Source organism: Hirundo rustica, chromosome Z, assembly GCF_015227805.2.
Source record: "Hirundo rustica isolate bHirRus1 chromosome Z, bHirRus1.pri.v3, whole genome shotgun sequence".
Lineage (NCBI taxonomy): Eukaryota > Metazoa > Chordata > Aves > Passeriformes > Hirundinidae > Hirundo > Hirundo rustica.
Window position 1 is genome coordinate 30,782,258 of NC_053488.1, and position 27,445 is coordinate 30,809,702.

The following is a 27,445-nucleotide window of genomic DNA, read 5'->3' on the forward strand; positions in this document are numbered from 1 at the left end:
ATCACTGGTTTAGACGGCTGATTTAAACTAGCTGTCTACTGTTTTGGAAACATCTGTTTTGGGATTTAATTTAGTACTACACCACAAAGAGAAGTCACAAACAAGAGATTTAGAGTTCTGGATGTACAATGTTTTAATGTCTCTCCTATTCTGCCCCAAGTCTCTTGTCAAACATCTTATAGAATCCCGTGGCTCTATCAGGACCCCAGATTGTAGGTACCAGGTAAAAAACACATAAATAACATAAATGAGAAAAAATACTTACATAATAAAATACACATTTCTCTCTTTTCCTTTGTAAGACAACAGCAAGAAACCAGTATGATATTGACACGACATGTAGATGAGGTCAGTGGGATCCCACTTATATTTATGTGCACCACTCCACTTACACACAGAGAGGCACACAATTTCAGGAAAGTTCCTGTGTTAACTTTTCTTCGCATCTCATTCCATTGAATCACTCTTCTTCTGAGGAAAATGTCAACGGGAACTTCATTTTGACTTTCCTGTTCCCATTTAATTTACGGCATTTTAGATTCAAGATAAATTTAAAGAATTAAATATTACACTATGTGTCCTGTTAACAGAAAACCACTAAACACTTGAGACCACTGGCTCTAATCCTCATTAGTCTTCCATTCAATTCTGGGTCCACTCACATTTGCATTTTAATAGCTTTGTAAGAAATGTTTACCCCCAACACAACAAGTTGATGAATATCTTCAGTGCACATAATTTTGTATTCTACACTAGCAGGACAGACAGAAAGCTGTTTCCTGACTGTGCAAATGTGTTTGCTTACTTTTTCTTTTGGAATTTATTTTACCTGTTTTCATTCTGCTAGCAAATATGTTCCAGATATTTTTTCTAAATGTCTACATACATATGAACAAAGTGAAAAATAATTCATACACACTGTGAAAAAAAACATGACTATCATATGTAACAATTTACATATATTTCTTCATTTCATAAAATCAACACATTTTATCTGAAGATAGCAAAGCATTCAGTTATTTATATATTTATATATAAATATAGATACAAATAGGGGAATAAAATAAAAAATAAAATAAAAAATAATAATAAATGTATTTCATATATATATGATGGGATTAAAGAGGCAACATATAATTAGGAACTCTAAAATTGCAGCGTTTTTATTCTCAGCATTTCCACCTGGAATTATTACTGCAGTTTGGCGTCATTGAGTCAAAACTGATGTCAGATGTCACCTTCAGCTGAAGATAAAGGCATTTAGATAATTATCTTTTGCCTCCTATGTTAGCAGTTAAACACCAGTTTTGAATGCCAAACACTCTTAAACTAAAACAAAACAACAACAACAACAAAAAACACCACCAAAACACATCAACTTTTCATCAGTTGAATTTGTGTTACTTCTGTCCCAGCACCAAAATCTCTCTTACAAGCTGATTTGTACTGATTTGTATCAGTAATACCGTGCACTGCATTACTTCATCTTTACCTTGTCTATTTCTATAGAAAGTATAAGCATCATTAAATAGATGTAATCCATAAAGGAAACTTGCATACAAAAGCCTGCTGCCACACACATTACTTAAGAGACATGCTTGCTATTTAAAACTGTTTATTTGTAGTATAACATAACACAGGATTCTTTTTTTGAGACCGGAAATTTCTTTCCAGTTTAAGAATCTTTTGAAATTAACAAGTGTTTATTATAAATACCGATTTTACTTAAGCCATCTGATAGCCATTAAGTAGTGACTAACAACAACAATTGAATAAGTGCCATCCATTTTTCTGATCTTGACCTATTTAATTGATCAGATAACTGAATGGAAAATGTCACATTACCACAGTGCCAGGGATCCAAGGGTCTGATGTCTCTATACTGAAAGATAAAGCTTATTTTGAAGAAAAATGTCCATGCTGCCCAATTAAAAAAAAAAAAAAAAAAAAAAAAAAAAAGGCGCCATTTCCTTACTTTACCATTTGCACTTCAAAGAGGTAAATACATTAAATATATAAAGATTTTGCTCCTATGTTATCAGGGAAAAGAAAAAAAATAATAAACCATTATATATTCTCCTCTTTCATAGTCTCAGCACAGCTTGGCTAAATTACTTAAATAATACTAGTTTTCATAATTTATAATTCAAACCATATGTCAACCTCAAGAGGAAAGAAATCAATTTTAATCATGTTTTCCATGCTTTCCAGTTCTTTCATATATTTTTGTTAAAAGTGACCTTTGAAAAACAGCATAGGACCTTCTGTTAAACTGAAGTTTTAATTAACATAAGAATTCCTGTATATAAATTAATTGAATCTGGGTTCCCAAATTACAGGCCAAGGTAACTACTAACTACAAATTATTCATAAGCCTTCAGTACTTCTAATAGCTGAGTGATTTTTAAAGTTCAATAAACTACTTTCTCTAAACAAAGCAACTTAACAGCACAAGTAAAAAATAGGCAACACCTATGCAAGTAAAAAGAAAAGATAATGGAGCAAAACAGCAACAAAAAGGAAGGTAATCATCCATTTATTCAGAAAAAGGTAAGTAAAGACTTTTTCTTTTAAGCAATTTTTGCCCTGGAATCAATTTGGAAGCAAGGTGTCAAATAATTTGTAGGTTTCATGGTGACAATTCAGGACACAAACCCAGAAAACCTTCTTTTAGGAGTCCTAATATAAAAGTGACATGTTTGTAGCATATTTGGCCTCACTTCCATTGTGTTTACAATATGATTTGATGTGCCATGGGAATGGCTAGCAGCATAAAATAAGAATCAGCATCTTAAACTGAATTGAAAACCAACTGAATTGCTCTCCAATGACACTGGTTTATGATTATGTAACAAGAAATCACTTATAAACAAAGAATAATATTTCCACTTAGGTAAGAGGCATTAAACAACACCTGATCTGCTTTAACAGAGGGGAAAAAAAAAAAAAAAAAAAAAAAGAAGTGTTATTTCTCACTCTCCCTAATCATCATTCCAGCACACTTCCAAGAATCTAATTATAATGCAGAATCACTGAAGGTTTTTCATTGGCAGGACCTGGAGCTTGCTCCTCATTTCCGCTGAGTACAAAGCCCAAGGGCTCCTTAGATCATGCTGATTTTATAGTCTCTATATTCGACAAGCAGCCAGTGTGTTTTATGACGTAGACCTAGAATTTTAAAAAATTACCTATTCCCACCTATCAAGCTACCAGAAAAAAAAAACAAAAAAACAAAAAAACCCAAAACTTTTTTCTTCAAGTAAGAGAGAGACCATTGTTAAGTCAGCTACTTATCACTGCAATTAAATTTATTAGAAACAACTGTTATCCTATTTAAACATTGTTAAGAGATTTCTGGTAGTGATTTTAGTAATTAAGGTTACGCTCTTTCTGTGGCCCAAAATTAAGCAGGTGGGACAGTATATCCAGAGGTGGAATCATCATCCCTGGAAGTGTTCAAAAAACCCCATGGCACTTGAGGACATGGCTTAATGTTGTACATGGTGGTGATACTAGGCTGATGTTTGGACTTCGTGATGTCAGGTCATCTCTAGCCTAAAGATTCTAAATGTATCTAAAAGATACTGTCTGTCCCATGGTATTTCAGATAAACATGGAACTCCATGTAGTATTGTAAGTTTCTCTAAGAACAACTATGTACAGTAAAATTTTGCTTAACTTACCAAATAACAAAAAGGTCTCACTCCTCGAGACATGTAGCCAAATAACTAAGTCTATGTTAGCAAGCCAAGCAAAAGAGTTTGGAGGAACCTGAGATGCTGCCAGAAAACAAAATAATTTGCTATTTACAATATAACTACAATCATACTGTTATCTTCAAGATGGACAAAAAATGACTAATTTCATTTTAAAAATGTTTTGAATGGCTATTTCTTCAGTAGCTGGTAGATTCTGCTTTCTGTTTACAAATTTGACAACAAATAAACCATATACTCCTGTGAAGAGCAGGAAACCACTCACCCAAATTGTGTCAACTTTGACTGACTACTTACATTTTCTAGCTGGTGATGAACTTGCAAAAAAGAAGCACATGTTAAGGTACTCCTGCTTTATTAACAATTCCAGCTGGGCTCAGCTGTCCTCTGATTAGCATGGAGGCCATTACTCTGTAAGATTCATATTTGCATGTAACTGTACCTTCCGATCTGAGTACTGCTGAATCTTCTGATTTTATATATCATCTGTGCTTCCACTGCAACTATTTGACTTATGTAACATGCTGCTATATTTAATAATGATCTGTGCATTTCTAGTGCACACATACTTTAACCTCCACTTTTTGAAATATTTCCAATGATTTCACAGTGATGGGAGAAAGAGGAGCATAGTATATGTCAGTCTTTCCTCAGAAGCATATTTAAAAATCATGTCATAGCCTTCTCCAAACAAAAACAAACAAACAAAAAACCCAAGTCTGCTTATCACCATGAAAATATACAAAAAAAAAGAAAATAAATCTGTACTTAAAATAATAAATTATCAACTTACTGGAATTGCTTAAACAGTTGCATTTTGAAATAAGCATCACTAGAATAATGGATATTTCCTTTGTATTTTCACTAGTTCTAACACTCTACAGATGTTTGCTTTCAAATACCATTGTGAAAATAAGTAGCACATACAATTATATCTCATTTTTTTGAGATTTATTCTAAAGTTGAATTAACATTTCAATTTGCTATTTTGAGGAAATTCTGTTTCACCACAAACTTACACACAGTGTGCATCACAAAAATTTCCTTTTTTATTCCAGTTTTGGGGATAAGACTTGCCTGTGGCTACATGGGTATACCAACCTTATTAATTTGTATTTTTATAAACAATGACTAAAAAAGGCCTCCTGGAACTATTTTGAAAAGAGATGAGACAAGGACTTAATTCCTGGTCCTAGGAGGAAGGAAAGAAATTGTAGCCATTCCTCCAGATTCCTGTCTGCTGCCTTCCTTGAGAGACCTTTCTTGATGGAAGGCGCAAATTAATTCTTGTTAGAAGCAGTATAAGTCTAGCAGTGCCACACTTTTCTTGACTGGTTATCTTTGCTTCATAAAACTGCTCTATCTGGTACTCTCTACAACTCCTCTCTTATATACAGCTTGAAATATACAGTAGTTCTATGGGCAAGTAAAGAGCTGTCAGGATATAGAGAGATGTGCAGGGTAATATAATCCAACTAAAATGTCAGCTATTGTTCCAATAGTGCCTAAATATGTCTGTCCCACTTGGGTTTTGTGGGTTTAGTTTTGGACTTTTTCCCCTGCAAAAAGGAATAGACACCTATATAAATTTTTATACACCTTGTTTTCAGATTTTACAAGTTATTATTCCTACAGGGCTATACTGGATAAAAATCAAATTATGCTTGTATGTCACCTTTTTCTTCTTAGGTATCACACATGAATATGTTTTACAAGTAACATCTTAGTTCCTTCCTAACACTGCTAAACAGAGTTTAATAGCAAAGCAAACAAAAAGAAAGGATTATATTGGTTACTCTGTTTCTATGTTTTATCCTTGAGAACTGAGCAAGAAAATAAAATCTCCTTCCTCTTATATTTACAATGTGGTCTTCCTGTAAACCATAAGGTATAACCATGATTTTTTTAAACATAATTATTATTCATCTTCCCCATTATCCCTCAAGTTATATGTGACTTGCAACTTTTATTCGATTCAGGCATAAATGACAACAAAATATACTGTAATACTTTTGGAAACATAGAGTGGGGTTAAGTCTTGAAAATCTCAGACTGGCATATTTTATTTCTGTTTCCGCAAGTTATTGAAGTGCAACCAGCCAGGGAAACACCATAGATAGACGTAATGGCTTGCATAAACTGGATACCTACACTGCATGGATGAGGTATACATATATATATATATATTCATTAAATAATACAAAGTTTTTCTTGGATCCTTTTTTCAGCTTCTCTGTTTTTTGTGATTATAAGGAAAATTTCTGAAAATGACTTCATCTATTGATCATGGACAGTGTTTCTGGCTCACAAACAAGATCTATACTATTGCCTTTATAAAGCCTTGATCAGTGGAGGTCTCCATCTGTAAGAGTCATCTCTCAGGCATGCTAGTCACAATACTCCTTATCAAGATGGACACCTAAATTTCTTTTCAACAATCGTTTAATGAGCATAATATCCAAGTGACCTCAGTAAATGCAGATTCATGTATCCCAAACTTTCTATCCAAACCAAATGCTGTCAAAAGTTTGATACAAATAGTATTATCACTGTAAGATTTGTCCTCTCCACTCTGCTTCTACTCCAAAATCAATAAACCTGACCTCGAAAGAAAATATTATTGCCAGTAATCTTTACTGGTTGCATAATAGTCAAAATGTCAATAATACAAAAACAGAAAATACACCTCACCTCAGCATAATTATATTACCCTGATCCCTAGGTCCATCTTTCTCTCCAAAATCAGGAAAGGTCACCTACCAAAGCAGCAAATAAAAAAAAGGAAGTGTGACATTACACAGTTCATCACATTAGTCTCAGAGGCACCAGCAGTGTCAGAGCAGAAAAGCATGTAAGTTGATTCTGTGGATGGATTATAATTAGCAGCACAAGATTTTGGACTCCATCGATTTGTGTATCATTGACAAAAAGGGTAAAAATTATAACAAAACAAGCAAATGAAAGCCAACATATAACTTGTTTCCGAATATGAAGACAAGGATGTCACTTTCAACACGCACATACACGCATGATAGGATTTCTAGGATGTCTCCAAAATATAATTAATCTAATTATGCTGATAGCTAAGCACAAGTGTTGATTAAGGGAGCTCTGTTAGCATCAGATATAATTAGCATTACATGAAAAAATCCTTGCCTTTGGGAAAGGCAAGGAGGAAAGGCAAAGTTCTAGACAAAACAGAATATAGACGTGCACAATTCATAATCCTGAATGCAAATGAACATGCAATTGTATATGTTCTTTGTTTCTGAAATACCTGTATGGGACTGGCTGCATTTGGTATAAGAGAACAATAGTCTAGCCCTGGGTAACTACCTTAGGGCATCTAAAAAGCATAAGCCTATGGTTAGGCAACTAGAACTCAAATCCTGTGGTCAAAGACAGTGTCATCTGACTCGACACTGCACCAGAGACCTGACTGACATGACTATTGTTGAGGATTTCTTCCATTCCTGTTACCTATTTTCTACCCTCACTTCCTTTCCTTCCTCATCATGCATTTTCTAACAATGCCTTTTTTTTTTTTTTAATATATAATGAAACCAAAATTGCCTTTTTTTTTTTTTTTTTTAACATAGCCTAATTTAAGTAAACAAGAAATGCTTGGTTGAAGAAATGTCACAATTCATGCTTTCTTTAACTTGTTCAGCATTGACGATTGATAAAATTAACAGAACACGAATATTCATGAGCTTTCTACTCCTTCTCCTTCCCCATTCTGTTCTCAAGCCAACCAAGACCTGTCAGAGCAGTGGAGGGGGAAAAAGAGACGCAATCTTATAACTGCACCTCAGTGTTACTCAAAGATACTAACACACTTAAACTCATCCCAAAATTCATAAATGTCCAATTTATTGATTCTGTAGCAGAACTCTATCAGTGACTTCTTTATCTCTTCACCTACATTAGGAAACATCTAATATTTACATAAGCTAGAGTGCTCTCTTTCCCATTTTTATCAGTTCTAGAAAATACAAAATAAGTAGGTTGAGTACATCACCCTTAAAAACAAATTCTTACCTCAGAAGGGCCACTATGCTTAGGATCAATGAGGGAAAGCAGAAATCAAAATTATGAGCAGATTTAAAGATTAATTAGACACACTACCTGTGTTACAGCCTTCTGCAAAGGAAGGGTAGAAAAAATGGGAAGACGGGAAAGAGTGGAAAAGGCTGGCCTCCACATTGAGAAGAAAAAAGATGATTCCAAGCACAAATACATTTGGATACTTTTCAATTTATGATTTCACATAGAATATGACAATGAGAATATCCAAGAACTGCATTTCTACACCTATAAAAACCTGTTGAAACCTAAAGTTTATGATGAAAAACAGATGCTGCAACACAATTATTACTGTTATGCCAAATACAAAGATAATTTTTCTCTAATAATCCTAAAATAGAAAAGAAAAAAGCAAACAAAAACTTATAGGTGGTTTTCAAATGAAAGCGATTTTAAAATAGGACAAATCACGCATTTTGTTTAGGTCCAGAGAGCACTACAACCTGTATGAAAACTGTTCACAAAATTTTTTAATTCTATATTTTTTATTAATACAGATTGCACAGAAAAAGAATAACAACACAACAAAATAATAACAATTGGAAAAAAAAAAATTCCTGACTACTTTATTACATCAAATGGCCTCCAGCAGCTAACATTATTTTTTTACTACTTTGCCTCTTTTCTCCATTAGAATGAAAAATTGAAAACACACTGCACAGGAAGCTCATTGCACTTTTTTCTACAAATGCATAACATATTAATTTGAATTATTTCCCTTTTTCTCCAAGTAGCAGTTATTGTGTGCTGCTGATCCAATTATCACTGAGAAACTTAATTTTGCAGAAGACTCACAGATATAGATAGCATGGTTAAGAATATTTGGTTACCCATATATGATGAGCTTTGTACCTTTCGGCTGCTCTCGAAGCTTTGCTGCGTCCATTGTACATTTTCTAGCTGATGCAGCTGACAAAAGAATTTCAAACCTCATTACTGGTTGTTGCCTCAATGAATTGTCAGAGGACACTGGGTGTACATAGGAGGACAGAAATCAAATCAACCCACTCTAAAACCAGGCAAATTAATTTTTGCAGTTTTTCAAGTCTAGCTGCTTAGCACTCTTAGCTGAAAGAAGAAGAAGAAAAACAAAAATAATAAAAGAGAACGATTAGGAAAAAAAAAATTGTGTAAAAATGTCATTAGTATGTCTTTTATCCATAGGGAGAAGGAAAATTTCACAGAATATTTGTGCATAAAAATGAAGAAATGGCTAAATTATTCAAAGGGGAACACAGGTTATCACTATATTAATGCAACAGTTCTATTTTTTTTCTTTTTTTTGTTAAGTACTCCACTTGGTATGCTAATGATGCCGTCCAAAATTACTGATGTCAAATCTTAAATTAATTAGCTTTGCTGGGCAGATTTCTGTTTGTGAAGGAATAGCAATGATTAATAAAACTTTTCATTAGGAATATTTCTATGAATGGTAAGCACATGAGTTATATTAAAGGTTATAGGCAATGAATGATTTGAAACTCACTTTTATGATTTATCCATACCTACAGTTTACAGAAATTAACACATTAAAAAGTTACCTAAATTCTCTCTAAAGGAGAAATTCTTGGTATATTCTTAAATACTTTACCTAATTCTATCTTAATGTAGGATATTTCAGTAATAATGATATAGTGTTCATCAAGCCTCTCTCAGCACATTCTTCCCATCACACAAATTTTCAGGTTTCAAGGTTTCATCAGAATAAGTTTCAAGTCTGACTTCTTTTGTTATGAACTTTAATATCCTAGATATATGGCAGTTTGGGAGTTGGTTTGTACTACTAATGTGCAAGTATGATAACATTTTTATATCATGGTCAAAATACACAATAATAACAGTCAAAAAACCACACACTTCCTTCAGGAAAACCTAGGTGGAGAATAGTATGAACTAATTTTACACTATTATGTTTTCTGAAAAAGACAAAACTATTTATGGTTTTCTGTATCTCCAAAGAAGCCTGAGAATGCCATCTGGCAAATCTTGGTTGTAATAAAAAAGGGAAGGCAACCCATGCTAAGATATAGACAGTGCATATTAATTCTCTTTGAACCCTTTCCATTGAAAACTGCTGGTGCTTTGAGTTTTGCCTCAAAACACCACAGCACATTCCTTTTAAAGTAAAAGAAAATCATTCAAAACTGAGAAAATACACCACCTTGTAAGATTTTTTTCTGAGTGTTAAATTGATGGGATGGATATCCTTATGTCATTTTACCCAAATGAAGGACAATTTGCACATAGATTTGGTTCATATTTTTGCTGTTGCCAGTAATTCTGTAACTATCTAAGTAAGAGCTACATCATTGCTCTCTCTTATACTTAAGTGCAGGAATTCAATCAGAAGCTTAATACAGAACTAGCCTTTAAGGTTAAAATGAAGTCCTTCAACATAGATTAAAAATTGGTACAATAATTGTTCTTATTTAACTCCTACTTAGAAAAGAAAAAATATACTAAAAATTAATATTCTATACTAGATCTAGTTGCAGTATGAAGAACTTTATTAAAAAAAAAAAAAAAAGACTGAAAGAAAACATGTTTGACTAAAAGAATGAGCAGAGTGAGAAGAACATCAAACTACTTTAAATGCTGGTTTATGTAGTACAGGTTCTGGTGAGACTTTATGCCTTGCACCATGATGAAGGCTACATTTTAAGCATGTAGGGGTGAGACAAAGAAAGAATGCGTCAAAGCTAGAGCAAACTTACTTTGCCTGACATACTCCCACATTGACTGTTAAACTGCTGCATGAGAGTCTAAAAATCACTTTCAGAGTAAAGCAGATGCAATTGTTCTTAGGCAGTTACTTCTGCTGCAGTACACTAAAGAATTACTGTTCCCAGAAGACTGACTGGTGTACACTTCCTACCTGCTGCCACCAGAGGACCTTTATTCAGGTCAGTCGCCTTAAATCAATCATCATCATCAAGCAATTGAGCTGTCATCTATGAGAAGCTAACCAGCTAGGAGGACCACGCTGGAAACATGAGTTCACTTTACCCACACGGTTTCTGTAATAACTAGAAGAGATAAATAATTCCACTTCCATTAAGCCCATGAGTCCTCCTTTATGTTTACAGACAAGTCACCCCAGCTAAAGCAGTTTCCTCTCAACCCACCTTTGCACTGCAAACAAAAAGCATATGCATTTAACATTTCACTGCTAGGCAGTGTTACACATGCTTTGCAAATGATCTAGGTAATCTAAAACCAAATAAAAAGCAGGATCCTGGAGAAAGAGTGATTTCCTGAATGCCATTGTGTATAGATCTTATTTTTAAAATTCAAAAGAAAAGCAGAATGCGCCACATCCATCAAAACATCACCTTACCTTTTGAGAAGCCAACTTGAAACACATGAAGAATTCAGTTTAAGTAGCTTTTCACAAAGAGAAAGTTTAACATGGGAGTGCCTGATGTAGAAAAACATTTTTCTAAACCAAATATTTATACAAAGCAGAGTACTGGGCCTCTAAAATGTATCTATCTGTCTATCTGTTAATTAGCAAGCATATGAGCTCATGCTGCTTACAGCTGGAACAAATCCCCCACAGCATTCTCAGGAAAATCATCAGACTATCCATTGCCTTCTTCATATTAAAAACATACACATCTAGAATTCTCTATAATCAAACACATCTCCAAAATCTTAATTTTACTTTTTAACTCGGTCCTAGTACATAATCTGGAAAGTGGAATAGTATTTCAAAGAAGTTTAAAGACATTTAAAGCATAACTTTATTCAGCATAACTTTAAAACCTACTAGTATTTTGATCAATTTCACAGTGTTGCTGGCAGAAATTTTATAAAATTGATTTTATAAATCAGATTCTCCAGTATCCAATCAGTTAAAATTTTATTCAACTATCTATGTCTTCAGCTTATGTATTGACAGACTGCACACCTCCCTCACCAACCACCCCCCCCACCCCCATTTTTTGGTAGTGGTTACAAATTTACCAATACAGAAATATAGAATAAAGAATACCATTTCTTGCACAACAGTCTTTACTTAATAAAGCATATTTAACAGAAGAGAAATGCAAGATAAATAGGATAATTTCTGCAACTATTGACAACGAATGAAAATAGATGAGAAATTCAGCTGTTGTATTGACCATAAAAGTAGTAAATTTGCTGTAACTTTCTCTTTATTGCTAGCTTTTCTGCTATTGTTTCATACTGGATCTTACCAAAGAAACTACTAGAAAGGATAAACTGAAAATCAAACAGCATCTAAAAGCATTAAAAATTGTTAGAAATTCTCCCAATATGCATTCCTTTTGCCTGTGTGCCTGTTTCCTTCTCTTAGTCTTTATTATCAAATTTATTTACTTCTCATTTGAAAATTAATTCATGCTTACTGCCTATTTCCTATTTAAAACCGTGTTTGCTACTAAATATTTTTTATCACAATCAAATATGTACAAAAATTTATAGCCCAACTACACTTCTTGTCAATACTTTGTGACCCCATTTCTATTATGCTATCACTGTGACATAAGGTCCCTCACTAACCTTGTCAGAGTTTGCTAGGATTATAGCTGCAAAACTGGAAGGTGGAAAGTCTACAAAAAAAAGGGGTAACATAGAAGCTCTTTAAGAAACTTCTAGTACTAATGACTTCATAATGTATGTGTAAAACAAAACAAAATAAAATGCCACATATACAAGCATTCTCCAGCCCAAGCACTTTTGAATCTGAGATCTTTCTATGGCCTTTTCACTTTGGCGGTTTTTTGTTGTTTTTTTTTTTTTTTTTTTTTTTTTTGGGGTTTTTTTTTGTGGTTTTTTTTTTTTTTTTTTTTTTTTTTTTTGTTTGTTTTTGTTTGGTTTTTTTTTTTCCTGTTTTAAAGATCACCCTGAATGTCTCCTTCTCCTGAGCCCGTTTCTACAAAATCCATATGGCTACCAATGAAGGAAAAAAAAAATACTTTGCTTGAGTGCCGATATCAAAATCCAAAACCCTAAACTATAGGACATCCACAAAAATGTCACCATTAAATTTATATTTGCTGGTTACAAGGTCTTTAAAGTGATGGTTAAGCAATACGGCTTACCCTAATTATGTGAGATTCAGGTAGAAAACTGTTTTTATACGACACAGCTCTGGACAGATGTAAAGTATCAGTGACTTTTTCTAGATGCCGAACTCACCTGTTTTCCAGTTAAGCCAATAATGATATCTTTGTTTATCCAACTAGTCATAGTACTTTTAATATGTAGAATTATCACCCATATATACACAAAAGTTATAAATGCTATGTAAGTTCCTAGAAGAGCACAGATAAACCAAGATGATTATAGCTTCAGTGTATTGTTTGATATTAATCACATTCCCCATTTCAAAATAGTTTGTGCTATCAAGCAGCATGTTTGTTTGTGTACTGTCAGGTTTTCAGCAAAGCCACATTTAGCAAAGAACAAAGAAGGAAACACTGTCATTATTTTTTCATCACTCTTTATCACCACAAAGTTTGGTGAGAGCTCAGTATATTAAGTGATTAATATTGACAATGTTAGTTGACTTTGTCTACTGAAAACTGAAAACTAATGCAGTTATCTAGGATTTTATTAGTAAGAAATCTTAAATATGCACATGTCAGAGGAATTAATCATTGATTCCCTACAGACTGCTTATATATTTCCTCAGACCATTATCTAATATGAATAACAAGAACAATTGCATAATAAACCACATTACTGCTGACACACGCAACTTTGTTATATCAGTTATATATTTTCACAGTAATAGGTGTTTTTAAAGTCCTCTTTGGTTTCTTCTGAATCAGAGTGACCTGATTTTACATTTGTCTATGCCAACAATTCAAGATTGTATATGAATATATAATCTAATACAATATGTATCACACTTAATTGCCATGATTTAACTCAGATCATTTCCCACAGTAGTAATTACAGCAAAGGTGGAGTATGTTTTGAGTAATTTTTCATATAGATTCTAAAGTGTTGCCATGACATAGCCTAGATTAAACAAAATCCTAAAGACAAATTATGAAGTTTGTGCTCCAAACTAATAAAGCCATTGAGTATGTAGAAATTCAAGCTAAACTAGACAACATAGTTCCTGTTTGGTTTTTTGTTTGTTGGGTTTTTTTTTTTTTTTTTTTTTTTTTTTTTTTTTTTTTTTTTTCCCCAAATAGAAACATTGTTAGACATTCAACATTGCCGCATGTTTAGGCCGCCTAACAGAACGGAAAGCTTACCCTAATAAACTTCACTGCATGCAGTCTCAAAACAGTTCATGCAAATTAGCTGAATATATTATTTTAATGTGCTGTCCACAGGGAGTACAATACAGCAATGAGCCATGTCAACTGTTACTAACTCATTAAAAAAAAGGTGGGAAAAAAGCATTTCGTTTTTAAGTGAAAGGTAAATTCATAGTACTAAAATACTAACAGTAGGATACCTTACTAAGTCAGAAAATGTGTTGTCCTTTAATTAAAAGTTCACAAGTTCGTGAATTATTTTTTTCTGTCATAAATGTCAATTACCAAAAGACTACTGTAATGCAATATGAAAGTCAACCTGATTCACTGTCTCAGAACTTGTACCTGTGCTTTGTAATTGCTTCCTAGCTCTAAGATTATGAATACCTGAAAGCAACTGTGAATGTCATCCATCTGCTACTGCAGATTTAGTCTTTCCTGCTTGTGTCACATTAATTTCCTAAATAAATTTTGTCTAAGTATCTTTACTGTTGTGACTTAAATTAATTTCTTTACTTCATGAAGAAACACATTTGATTTGACCCTGATAAACTTTCACTCCCAGTGACATTTATTAGTTGTGACTGATTTTAAATTACACTTGAAAGTGCAACATGAATTTCACATTTGGAAGTTTAATAAAATACAGTTGTAAGTTCACATTTAATGGTTTCTAACAGCACAAGTTTATTTTGATTAGGTGAACAGTAAAGACATAATATATAAGATATTTGAGTTGTATTGTTTATTTACAGTAGCCACTTATTATTCTGAATTTGTACTGTAAAATACAACTCAATTTTGCCAAGGATTTATAAAGACATAATTTTAGTTTATTCTATTTTAAATCTACATTGTCCCTACAATAGATGCAACACATGAAGAATTTAAATCCAAGTCCATTTGGACTTAAATAGAGAAAAAAAATGCTGAAATGCTATTGATTCCTTCCAGTACATTCAAAACACCTGACTCAACTGTATTTCTACTGACATAACAGAGGTTTTATTTAGATATTAGCAAATATGAACAAACATTCTCATTGACATACCTGTCACTGTAATTTCTTCTCTCTACGTAGGAAAGAGTTAACCCTCAACTATTAATACTAGCTGTTTCCTCTAGCACAAATCCAGCAAATGTCGATAATGGGTCCACTGTCCCAAGAGAAATAATGCCTGCAAAAGTTCTCCTTCCCAGATGCAGATATATTTAGCGCTGAACAACACCTAACAACAGACACTTCATGACATACATTTATATGATCTTCGTACCTTCTGTTAACTCTACAGCTCAGCCAGTAAACCTCAGTTCCACTGCTCATGATACCCTTTTAAATGAGTTTATCTTTGTGTTTCCCCTAGGTCTTTCTCACCTATCAAGAACAGTGCCATCAGTACTTTTGAATATGCACCATAAAACCCCTTGGAAAGCAAAGCTCTTGTCTGGAACTGTCATCCTCATTAGAAGAAAAAACATACATACATTTTATACATATAAAACTTGATGAAAAATTTAAGAACTTCAGAGATATGGACTAAAAATACTTACAACTGAATGGGGACAAAAATACTCTTAGTATCTATAACTCAGGCACATTTTATGTTAAACTGAATGTCCTGTCACCTGGCATTGCTTTGCAGGTCAGACCATTCTGCAGACCCCTCCTGAGGGAGCATCTCTTTGTTTAGATTTTGTCTGTATTCCACCACATACCTACACCTGCACTGAAATATGGCATTGTACAATACTTGGCACTCTCAGTTTCTTTAAACAGCAAACTACTTAATGTGCCTTCCCACTAAAACAGCTCCAAGTTACCACAGCCAAGTTTCTCTCTGACCAGAAGAGCAACCTGAAAACAAAAATGCACGTACATATATATATATACACACATGTATATATGCATATAAAAAGATATGTGTGTGTGTGCATATGTATGTGTGTGAATGCTAAGAAAAGGTCTGGACAAGCCCGAGAACACAAGGACAGTAAGCAAGCACAGAGAATTTACTTACTAATGCTGTCCACTAGGACCTCTTTGGAAACCTGAAGGAGTCTCCGCTTTCCCTTCCTGCCAGTCAGGCGCCGCGTTGTGCCCCTAGTCCACACAGGCCCAGAAGGAACTGCAAAGAGAGAGAAGCACATGCCAGATAAGGCAATTCTGTTTTGATGGGATCCAGCGCCGCTGCCGCTCGCTCCTGGGGGGCAACCCTGTTTTCAGAGCTGACTCCGACAAGAGTCATTATTCCAAAGATATATATATATATTAAACAGTGATTTAAAATAAATAAATAAACAAACAAACAAAAAGGCTCCTCGGGGCTCCTGTGCCTTAAAATTTAGGGGCGGGGGGGGGGGGGGGGGGGCTGTGGGGGGGTGGCGGGGAAGTGAGAGGTAAGGTACCTGCAACTCTCTCCGATGAAGCCAGCAGAGAGAGAGGGAGGGAGGGAGGAAGAGAGCGACGAGAGGGAGGAGAGAGGGAGCGAGCGAGGGGTGGGGAGGAGGGGTGGGGGGTGTGCGTGTGTGTCTGTCTGTGTGCGGGGCGGGGGACGCTGGAGCGGCTCTCGCCGCGGGTGCGGCGGCCGCCAGCTCACGGTGCAAGCACTGCCGTCTACAGGCGGGCGGCGAGCGGCCCGAAGGGGCTGCGGGGGCCGGTGCGGGGGGCGCAGCCTCCGCCGCCGCTCAGCCCGCTCACCTGCATTTCCTTAACGAGCCACTTGATGGCCGGCAGCGGCGGCAGCCCCCCGGCCCCGCCGCAACTTTGGCGACCGCGGAGCCACACCGCCCCCGCGGAACCGGGGATGGGAGGCGCCACCCGCGAGGTGCCGCGCCGGTGGCTGCCCGCGGAACTTTCCGCCCGGCGGAGGGTGCGGGGCCGGGCTGGGGGACTGTGAGGGCGCGGCGGGGGCTGCGCCGAGCCCCGCGCGTTTGCGCCGCAGCCGCGCAGGGAACCCGGTGCCGGGCCGCGCTCCGCCACCCGCCTCCCCCGGTGCTGCCTCCTCCCGCAGCGCTCCCCGGCGTGTGCGACAGGAGCAAGCTCCTCGCTATTAATAATAATAAGCCAAATCTCCACCTTCTTCTCGCCCTTAGAAAACAATTAATAATGCATTAAAGTAATGCACGTTTAAAGCCACCGGCTGGAGATAATAAAATAATGTTACCACTACTAAAAAGAGCTCAGCTGTGGATGTGGTGGCGAGGCACGTTTTCCTATCATTCACACCCAAATGTGAGCACACATTCTGCTTCTGGTATTCCTAAGTCGCTTTCTCGTACCAGAGAAACTATCATTATCACCATCAAAGTCTCCAAAGCTGAGTGGAGACACCGAGTCCCCAGGTGGCTTCTGTGGCTGGGCTGAAAGGAGGGCACCCTCCCCCCTCTTCCGTTCGGCCCAAACCAGTCTCATCTCTTCTTCTCTTGCTTATACCGGTGGGTTAAACTCTGCGTTTGGCCCTTTTAGTGTTTTCCCTTCCGTACCTCCCCTGACGATAGTTTGTGTATTTTAAATAAAGATTTCATTCTGCTAACCCGCAGGAAGCTTTTAACAAGATGCAGCTGAGCGTGTCGATATCTTATATCTTTTTACTGCTGCTCCGTCGTGTACATCAACTCAAAATTCCTTTCTTTTCTTCTCCGGCTGATACTGTAGCATCTGAGACGGCGGTGGCGACAGAAGCGGAGCACTGCTCCCGAGGGGGCACTTTTACTTTGCCCTCAAAGTATCTCCCAGCAATGATACCCCTTGGAGCCGCCTCCCCTCCCTCCTTCCCCTCTAACCCCCCCCACCCCCTCCACGTTCCCTCTTCTTTACAGCAGAATGCTGGGGTGATTGCTGCAAGGTTTCCAGTTCCACTGATAACACTACACGGTCTGAAAACAGACGCCGTGGGGGGAGGGGATTTTCGTTTTACTTAAGGATACAGTTTTGTGTTTGCGCTATGTTTAATTAACATTTTTCCATAAATAGATTCCATCGAGATTTGATTTACAAAGGTATTTCTAACTCTGGTCAACGTTGTCTTCCAAGAGGAATATTTTCAATCATTTGCCTCCCCCCCCGCCAACAATGTGCAAATGCTTTTCATGGATCTTAAACCTTTTATGGGGAAAAAAAAAAAAAAAAAAAAAAAAAAAAAAAAAAAGGATTTTGTTGTTGGGGGTATCTTTGTGTTCTGTGGAGTTTGATTAGAAGGTATTTCAATGCTCTTCGGTTTGGGTTGTTTTTTGTTGGCTAGTTGCTTTTTAATTTTCACTTCATCCGCATTAAACTTTGTTCGGTATGCCAGCTACCTCCTATTGATTTCTGGGGTTTGAGAAACGCTTTCCCCCTCCTCCCTCCCCCCCCCGCCTCCTCCGGGGATTTTTCGAATCAAGGTGATTTCTTTCTGTGATAGGCGTTTCCCAACCCTTAGATGCGCAGTTCTATCTTGCTGGTCCTCCGCTACTCCACAGATGCTGAGCCGTAAGCACTTCCTCGTGCTGTGGCACCAGGTTAAGCCGAAGGAGCGGCACCGCACGGGCCTAAGCCTCTCCAAAATCTCAGCGCAGCCTCCGGGGAAGGGAGCGGGGTGAAACATCCCTGCCGGGGCGCGGGGCTGGCCGGGGCGGGCGGGACTCGCCCCATGGTCACCGCACGGCTGCAGGTCAGACGAAGCAGTCCACACGCAACCCGAAAAAGGGCCAGAGGGGAATTTCTCCCGTCCTAGAGGTGGCAGAGGGCGCGCCGTCCGTCCGTGGATAAGATTTCATCTCCGAGGTTCATCCTGCACAAACTAGAGAGCTACCCTTAAAAGAGTATAGGCGACGAAGAGCACCTGGTACTGACTATGGTTGGCTTTTCTTTAAGCTTCACTTCAACTCAATTTGACCTAGTTTGAAGCAGGAAGGTTCAGAGTTTGGGGGGAGGGGTGGGCAGGACAATAAAAGAAGAATAGAAAAATATTTCCCTCTACGTTCTTCCTCACAGAGCTGTTTTACCCTTTGGTAGATCACTTGTGAGTAGTACTTTAATTTGTAATTAAATTTGGCATCACTAATTATTTTAAAACTGATTTTATCTGTACATTTAAAAACTGCTAACTGCAGTAGAAAATTAGGGATTCTAAAATCTTTATACTCCATATCAATATGGAATTACACATCTTCCATTCTTAAGTTCCTTTCCATCTTCAGTCTTTGCCTTTATTTCTGTATGTATTTAATTATTTATTTATATTTTTCTGGTTTACTATATTTTTTTCCTGCATTTCACTGAAAATTTCTCCCAGGAATAATAAAGTGATATACATTATATTTCATGAGTACCAAATCAGTATTGTATCTTAAAGAGGTTGCTTCATGATAATTAACAGTGAAGCCCAAACGAACCACCCGTTCTATATCCTGAGCATTCAATATTAAAAAGTGTGTATAGTTGGTCACAAGCGCAACCGGGGGAAAAAAATAATAAAAAAAACCCCACAAAACCAAAACAACAACAACAACAACAAAAGGGAAGGCAAAATCACATAGAAATAAATTAGAAATAAAAATAAAATGTTCCAAATATTAATGTAGAAGTCAATGGGTATCAGAATTGAGAAAATCTCCAAGCTGCAGTGTCTGCTAGAATTCATGACTTCTGTTATCTGAAATAACTGATGTTTAACAGAGACAGTGCTTCACTAAACCCAACAAATACAGTAGAAAAGGTGGTTTGTACATCTGCCTCTTTTTTTTAGAATTTAGTTGTAGTAGTAAATATTCTGTTTGTGTGCATCAACAGCACTTCTTTTGGGGCATAATCTATTTCATTTTTGAAAGCCATGCAGGAAAACCATGGCTGAAGTTGGCCATTTAAGAAAAGTGATAATGATGCTTGAGCCAAAGAAAATGCAAAGCTGACAGTTTACGGATGCAAAATACTATCATATTTTACTTCCACCTTTAGATCTCTGTGGGCACACATGCTTCTTTTTTTCAACCAGCTTCAATCCTCAGACCTTTGCTTTTCATGTACTATCATCTTTAAAGAAAAGCAGTAGACATTATGACACGTAGCATTTTTATTAGCCCAATGAACAGAAATAGGTTGAATTGTCCCATCCCAAAATAAAACTTATGATAGAGGAACAGGAAATACACAGGAAAATACATAGCAAGGAACACTTTGTGAAACTGCTCTTGATAATTTTTTTCTGGGACGGTCTAACCTCTCCTGCAGGAAACTGAGGAGATGACTCAGCAATTTGTAACCACCTGGAAGGCAAAACGGACCATTCCTGCAAAGACCAGGTGCCTACAAGCAGCTCTGAAAACCTGGTATACTCACATGATTAATTTGTGTGACACAGGTTCATCAATACAAGTTCTTCGTAGCTCCTTTCCTTGCTCATACTGGTCAGAGCTAAATACTTTATTCTAAGAAGCAAATAAAACATTCAATTTAGAAGTTACACATTGTTAGCATTAATATACTTCTACAATAACTGTGTTTTAAGGGCAACTGAAAAACATTATATGTATTTTTTTCTCACTGTGCACAAAAATTGTTTAAAGTCTCTGTATGCTATGCATATTCCAAATGCGCATATGATGAGAGAAATTAGGAAAGATTTGCATTCATATATATATGTGAATTAGCTTTCCTACAAAGTAAGAGAAAATTATCTTTAAGGAGGTGAGTCTTACTTTTGGATCACAAGGTTCCTAAAAATGTAGTTGCTGATATAATCTTTCATTGTCAGGTTGCTGAAATGAAGATTTTTGCTTAAAAAGGCTAGTTACACACCCATGAGCTAAACACCCCATGGGTGAAATTGGGAACTTTTCCTAGGAACTGCTGTTGCTCAGGAAGCATGACAGAAAATATTAATGAGGAAAAGATGAAATTTTCTTTCAGGACAGTAATATTTATATATTAACTATGTTCATTTACAGAAGAACCACCATAACTCCAAATATATTTACTTTAAAAATATTTGGTAATTGTACCTGTATTTGATAGTATTTTTATTAAAATGTTTTAAAAGAAAACTAAAATGTTCAACATAAAATGTCATATGGTACGTCTTTTTTCTTTTGATCAAGCAAGTAAATGGGTCTATGTTTCCCCATTATGAAGAAAGTATTCTGTCCTGTATTACTGAGTTCTGTGTTATTTCTTTATTATTTCTAACCTTTTATGTGTTAACAGTTTCACACTGCACAAATAAAATGCATCTATTTTTAATAACATGAGATGGAAGCCTTGATCATTTAAACTGTAGAGCCTGGGTCAGAGCACTTGGATCTGGCAATCTAGAGCTATTGTGCCCCCTCTGTGTAAAACTCTATTTAGGCACCTATGTTTGAATTCATAGAACTGCTGTCCATTAATATTTCTGTAGAGCGACATTCATCCATATAAGAACAACACTTCAGGGCAATTCAATGGAACATGATTACCTCTGCCTAGACACCTGCCTAATTTTAACCAAGGAGTCAAAAAAAGGGAAAACCAGCTTAATGTCTTTGCATCTAAGTAGATCTTTACATGTTAGAGTTCAACCTAGAAATAAACAGGAAGAATTGTGTATCCAACATCAATATATGTTTGTGTTATTATTTTTCCTTTTCAAAACAGCTGATTTGAAAGCCCATCTGTCCAGGCCATAGGTTGGAGCAGTATATCACTCTCAATGCTTATGTAAGCCTTAAAATATTCCAGGGATTTGAGCCTGCATTAAAACATGCATTGAAGCTTAATCAGATTTTAGTCTATTATGGGTTTCAATTCTGATCTGCAGTACTGAAGATAAAGCAAGGTTTTATCATTTAATTTAGTGAGAACAGGATTGGTCTCCAAATGAGAAACCTCATCTCTGTTCTTAAGCAGAGAACCTGGGAAGAGCTTGACAAGTGTTTCATTAATCCACCTCCTGATATTTTGGTTGAGTTTCTTATAGTGTTGGAATATAGACTGAAGATAACTTAAGATTTCTGTAATGAAAGAAAAAACCCCCAATGTAGTTCTCACCTTGAAGCCTCTTTTCTTCACTAATTCCTACAAGATATGTCTTGAGCATATGTTTTCTGTCCTTGACTAAAAAGAAGTGAAATGTTAATAATAAAATAGAAATTATGATAATGAGAGAATAAGGAGATGCATTTTTGTAAAAAAGATGACTGATGGCAGAATTCCTTAAGGCAAGTAATTATGTACCTCATTATATATAAAAAAAATCATAGTTCTGTTTATGCTGTTATAATAATAACCTCCATCTCTATTATACTAATGGTTTAAAGAAAGAAAGGTATTTGTTTATGTCCATGCTGAAGTGTGTATCAGGTAAGCATGTCATATTTAATTTGTGGACTTATGTAATACATGCTAATGTATTGTACATCAAATCATTGTTTCATGAACTAAAAAATATCTTCCTCTTTCATGGATTATATTTCTGATTACTTTACATTGATGGGTATTTCTAGAATACCTCCATGATGTAAAAACAGAAGTCATATGTTCTTGGAAGCAATAGACCAAACCCATGCAACTAAAAAAATTCTGTATACAGCTTTTAAAATTCTTATTAATAAAAATTAGTTAAAGAATAATGTCTTTAGTGGAAAAAAAAATTAAAAAATCAAAGTATTGTTTGCCAAAAGCATTTCATAGTGTCTCATTAATAGGCATGCTTATTCTATATAATTCAGGTTTTGGCAAATAATTAATTTATTCTCTCTCTTTGTTGTTGTTGTTGTTGTTGGTTGGTTGGGTTTTTTCCTTCTTCTCTTCCCCCCCCCCCCCCCCCCCCCCCCCCCAAGGTCCAATCAGGTGTCAATAACCTATTAAAATTAAGGTTTAGCCTCACTCTGCTGTTTTCTATTACCTTTGGAACCTTTAATTGGAGGCATGACTGTTTATTATGCTCTAGTTTCTGTTATATCTTTTTGGCTTTTATTGAAGAAGTAGGTGTGTATCTGCAGATCAGACACTATTCCTAAATTGTAACATACATCAGGTAGTAACTGTACATAGTAATTAGGAGTCCTAATTTTCCGCTGAAACCCAATAACTAAAACAAACAATATTTTTAGCAACTTTTCCATTCAGTTCTATGGAATATAAACTCTTCATGGAAAAGAGAATGTAATAAGAAAAATAATACAAAAGTTCCAGGGTTCTTGGAGCTACCCCTCCAGATGTGGAGATGTAAATGCACTGAGGTGCCAAGCAGGGTTTGGTCAGCAACAATGCCTCTACTTCCCTAACATAACTGAAATATCAAAAGAAACTTAATGACATTGCCATAAGCTCATGCATAAAAACTGAACGAAATCCTCTATATATTACAGCACAGATCTGTAGGAAGGTAACTACAAGTAGGAATTATCTCACATATCTTCTAAATATAGATAATCAATAAAATTACTGGCAAAAATATAAAAATATATAATGCATATTTTTTAACAGGACCAAGAACTTTGAGATGCAGAAGACATGAAAAGATCAGAGGAAGAAAGAAAAAAGAAAGAAAAAGAGGAGGGAAAAATAATTGATGTACCCACGGATTAATCTAACAGCTCTTTTTTATTTATGGAAATCACCTTTCTGCAAACCTGTTTTCATGATTCAGCAGTCTAGAATCTATGATTTGCAATACTAGATCTATCAGCAGTGACGGAAAATTTTGGTTAAAGTGAGACTTTATTGTAGAAAGGATAGAGATGAGAGAAATTGTACAGCCTGGTCTGAATGATCGCATTTTCAGCAATTTTCTATGACATTAGGTAAGTGATAAGAGTTTCACACAGCTATATAGTGCCAGTACTGGTGCTGGCAAGCATAATGATGGTGAACCAATATTAAAGCCTATGGATGAAGAAAATTAAATCTGAAGTGTCAGTGCTGTTGGGAAAATACTGCCAGAGAAAGCAATATTTTAAGATATGATCCAGACTTTGCATACTCAACAGAGTGTCTTCAAAGTTTTATAGAAAAAAACCTAAAATGATGTGCCAAAGAAAAAATATTTTTAAAACTTTTTAAAAGTTTAAGTTCATTAAACATTTCAGCAGATGAAAATACCTACATTTCTGGACAAAGTTCCACACTAAAATTTCCTAATAACAATTCTCTCTGTAAGCGTATTCTCAAGGAAACTCTTCCAAGAAGTAAAATTCACAATCAGGAAATACCTCATCCACCCATTGCAATTTTTTTTCTTGATTACTTAGAGTGAAATATTTCTGAAACTATTGGTTCATACATGCTAACTGCTAAGGTAGAAAAAGTTGGAATTTTAAGTCCTGGAAACAGGGAACCCTTCCTGTTTTCAATGTGAAGCCCTGGGTGCGCCATGAGGAACTGGTACATACACCATCTCAGGGTCTCACATATTTTATCATTCTTACATATTATTGACACAGCATACTAATTCTTCTTCATTTCAGCCAAAATCACCCATACAAAATCAGAGTCTATTTTCTGCCCAATATATCATAACATAATAAATAAAACTGGTGTTATATAACTGCTTGAATATTTGAAGTCATTTTGATAAACCAAGAGATAGTATTATGGTATTATCTTTCCACTATTGTATTTAGCACAGCGCATGACCCACAAATTTCAGTGTATTCTGTCAGATTCCAAGTAAGTCACAGATAATTTGATTTTTCTCCAACAAAAATTCTGAGTATAAAAAGCAAAGTGAAACTGAAAAGAACATGAGGGGCTTCATGGGAAATTTAAGCATTTTTCCTCTCACTTTCTCTAAAGTTCTACTTGTATTTGTCACTAGAAAATTCTTCCCAGTACACTCTCTTGAGCTTTGTACTCTCTTTGTACCACGCCAAATACAGTAACTGTAAGGAGAAAGCACAAAAAGACAAACAACCCTTAACTTCATAAATTTGATTAGAACCATAAATTGCAGAGATATACAATGCTTTCCATGTTCTGACAGATTACAACACTTAAATATACCTTAATATATTGCTTGAGAAATGACCAAGTCAGTGTATGTTCCTATACTCCCATGATAGAGGAGGATAATAGGCTCCATAACAAAATTCACTCACACAAGGACACTACAAGTAAACTACCAAATTTTAAGCCATTATTTTTAACTCTTAAACATTAATGTATAATAAAGACAAAAGTTGTTTTTGTTTATTAAGTCCCTAAATATGGCCTTGTGTAACTAGTTTCCTTAGTGCTAGACCAGATGCACAATGGCTTTATAAACTCAGAATCAGGCCCATGAGTATTTCCAGATGAGGTCCCCCGATATAATATTCTGACTTTCAGTGATCCTAGTACTAACAGAAGAAACTTTTTCTTTTAACTGCATGATGAGACTGAAGTACAGTAACATTAGTGCATAAAAGAAACCAGAACCTCTAGTCTGCTTAATTACCAGCTTGTTCAATTAAAAAAAAATCAATAAAACCCTTCCAGTTCCAGTTAACCAAAATGTTGTAGAGTTCTGGAAGCTGTGTCTTAAATACTCCTAACATAGCACTAAAGGTGGAGTGACCAAGGATCTGTTTATTTTGGTAGCTTATGTTATAATGAATGCCTTATTTGGTTACGATCCATTATTTAGACTGCCATTAAAAACTTCAGCTTTGGCTGTTCTTATTGCCTCAGTAAAGCATCAGGAAACTTGGCAAAGACCCAGAGAAGTTATCCCCCTTCTGTGTGGCCAGGACAAGGCTCTTTGCCCTTCTAAGACTGGCACTGGGACAAATAGGCCCATGGCATCTGTGCATTCCAGCTCAACTAAAGTGAAAAGAAAAATATAACCTCTGATATTGTCTGCATGCAGTTTAGAGTATGCAAACATTATAATTTATTACAGCAACTCAAAGTAAGGAAATTATGATCATTACAAAACAGAAGTACTTTGCAGTTCACAACAGAATACAGAAAATAGTAAATTTACCATTCAGAGAAGCTGAATTTTCAGTTTCAGTTCATAGAGAAACTTTTAGTCCTCCAAAATAATGATGAAGGGAAGTAAAATATTTACCTTGCCTTGCAGATAGTTGCTTTGTAGTTAACACAAACTCACATAAATCTGGGTATTTTTTTCATTTCTATAAAAGTAAGCCAGCCTAATTCAGGAACGGAGTTAATGTATTTGGGATTCATGTCTTCTATTCTTTCAGGATGTCCCATACTTCACTTACTGACATTTGTCAGCTCTTGATAAGCTAGTTAATTTACCTCAGCATTCTTGTAGAGGGAAAGAATGAGGGAAAGTGTATATTCTTACATTGACTTCTCAACTTTAGGTTGTTAGGTGAATCAGCTACTTGCTGTAGCGTGTGAAACATCCAAGGTAAAATATTTGCCAAGAGTTGTTTCTCTAATAAGTTCAGGAAGTTGGATATCATTGTATTCTGGACTTTCTTGAATGCCAGCACCTTTATTCAATTACTAATATTCATCTTTCTGTTTGCCATTGAAATGATTTAGCTTTGTATATTAATATAGTAACCATAGCATACTGGGCTGATAATATATTTCCCAAATATTTGGCTCTCAAATCAGTTTGCAACATCCCATTGCATATAACTTCAAACCTCTTATTTATGCTTGAAACTGCTCGTTGAATACTGCCTAACCTTTATTAAGAACATGTCTTTGCCATCAGCTTTTGTTTCAGTTTCATGATCCCTCCTCTCACAGTGGAGAGCATGCGGCCAGACACAAGGATGACAAATGGGAGCCCTAAGAAGTGTTCACTGATCTTAATTTCAAAGTTGAGTCTGAAGAAGCAGCTTTGATTCTGTGAATCATTTAAGCCTTAGAAATCTTAAGAGGGGTGGGGGGAGGGTTAAAAGTAGTCTATTTGGTCTTTAAATCATCGTAATTAGCTGCTTGAAGCTTAGATACATTAAATGATCTTTACAAGCTGGATTAAACTCCCTGTCTTTTCTATACTAAGGTGTTGTTGTTTTGTTTTGGGTTTTTTAATATATATGCAAATCACAAATTATGAAAAATGAATGAGTGCTTGACTGTGTCTCCTTTTTTTTGAGTGCTCATTAACCTGACAGTAAATTTATATATTAGGGGAGCAAAAGCACAAGCAAGAAAGGAGGTTTCTGGAGGGTGATATACGTACTAGACAGTACAACCAACAGTGGCACAAGGTGGATCTGCTCACAGTTACCTTTACTAATACAGAAGAGCAGCTGAATGTGTAACAATCAGTAGTTGTCTTGGATGTAGTGGTGGCATTCAAGTTCCAGTTCAAGGGAAAAGGGCTCTAGGATCAGATCTACTTTTAGAGGAAATTTCAGCTTAATTAGGAAAGTGACTTAGGACATACCAGGGAGGGCAAAAGAGGTCAGGAAAACTGGCTGCTCTAATGATAGAATAATCCTTATTGAGATAACAGGTAGATTTAGTAAGAGATGAAT

General features: G+C 35.9%; 1 long non-coding RNA gene across 3 annotated transcripts in view; it reads right to left on the reverse strand.

The window, feature by feature from the left end:
• LOC120765573 (uncharacterized) overlaps positions 1–16,810 on the reverse strand; it is a 306,047-nt gene extending 289,237 nt beyond the window's left edge. The window contains exons 1-4 of one of the 3 annotated variants that reach the window (XR_005704474.2): positions 16,740–16,810; positions 16,060–16,167; positions 10,678–10,828; positions 8,312–8,870 (exon numbers count right to left, since the gene is read on the reverse strand). This is a non-coding gene — a long non-coding RNA (uncharacterized LOC120765573). Of the gene's footprint in view, positions 1–8,311; positions 8,871–10,677; positions 10,829–16,059; positions 16,168–16,447; positions 16,577–16,739 lie in introns of those variants that run through there. The other 2 variants (XR_005704472.1, XR_005704473.1) reach the window with 2 other exon arrangements.
• Positions 16,811–27,445: the final 10,635 nt, after the last annotated feature.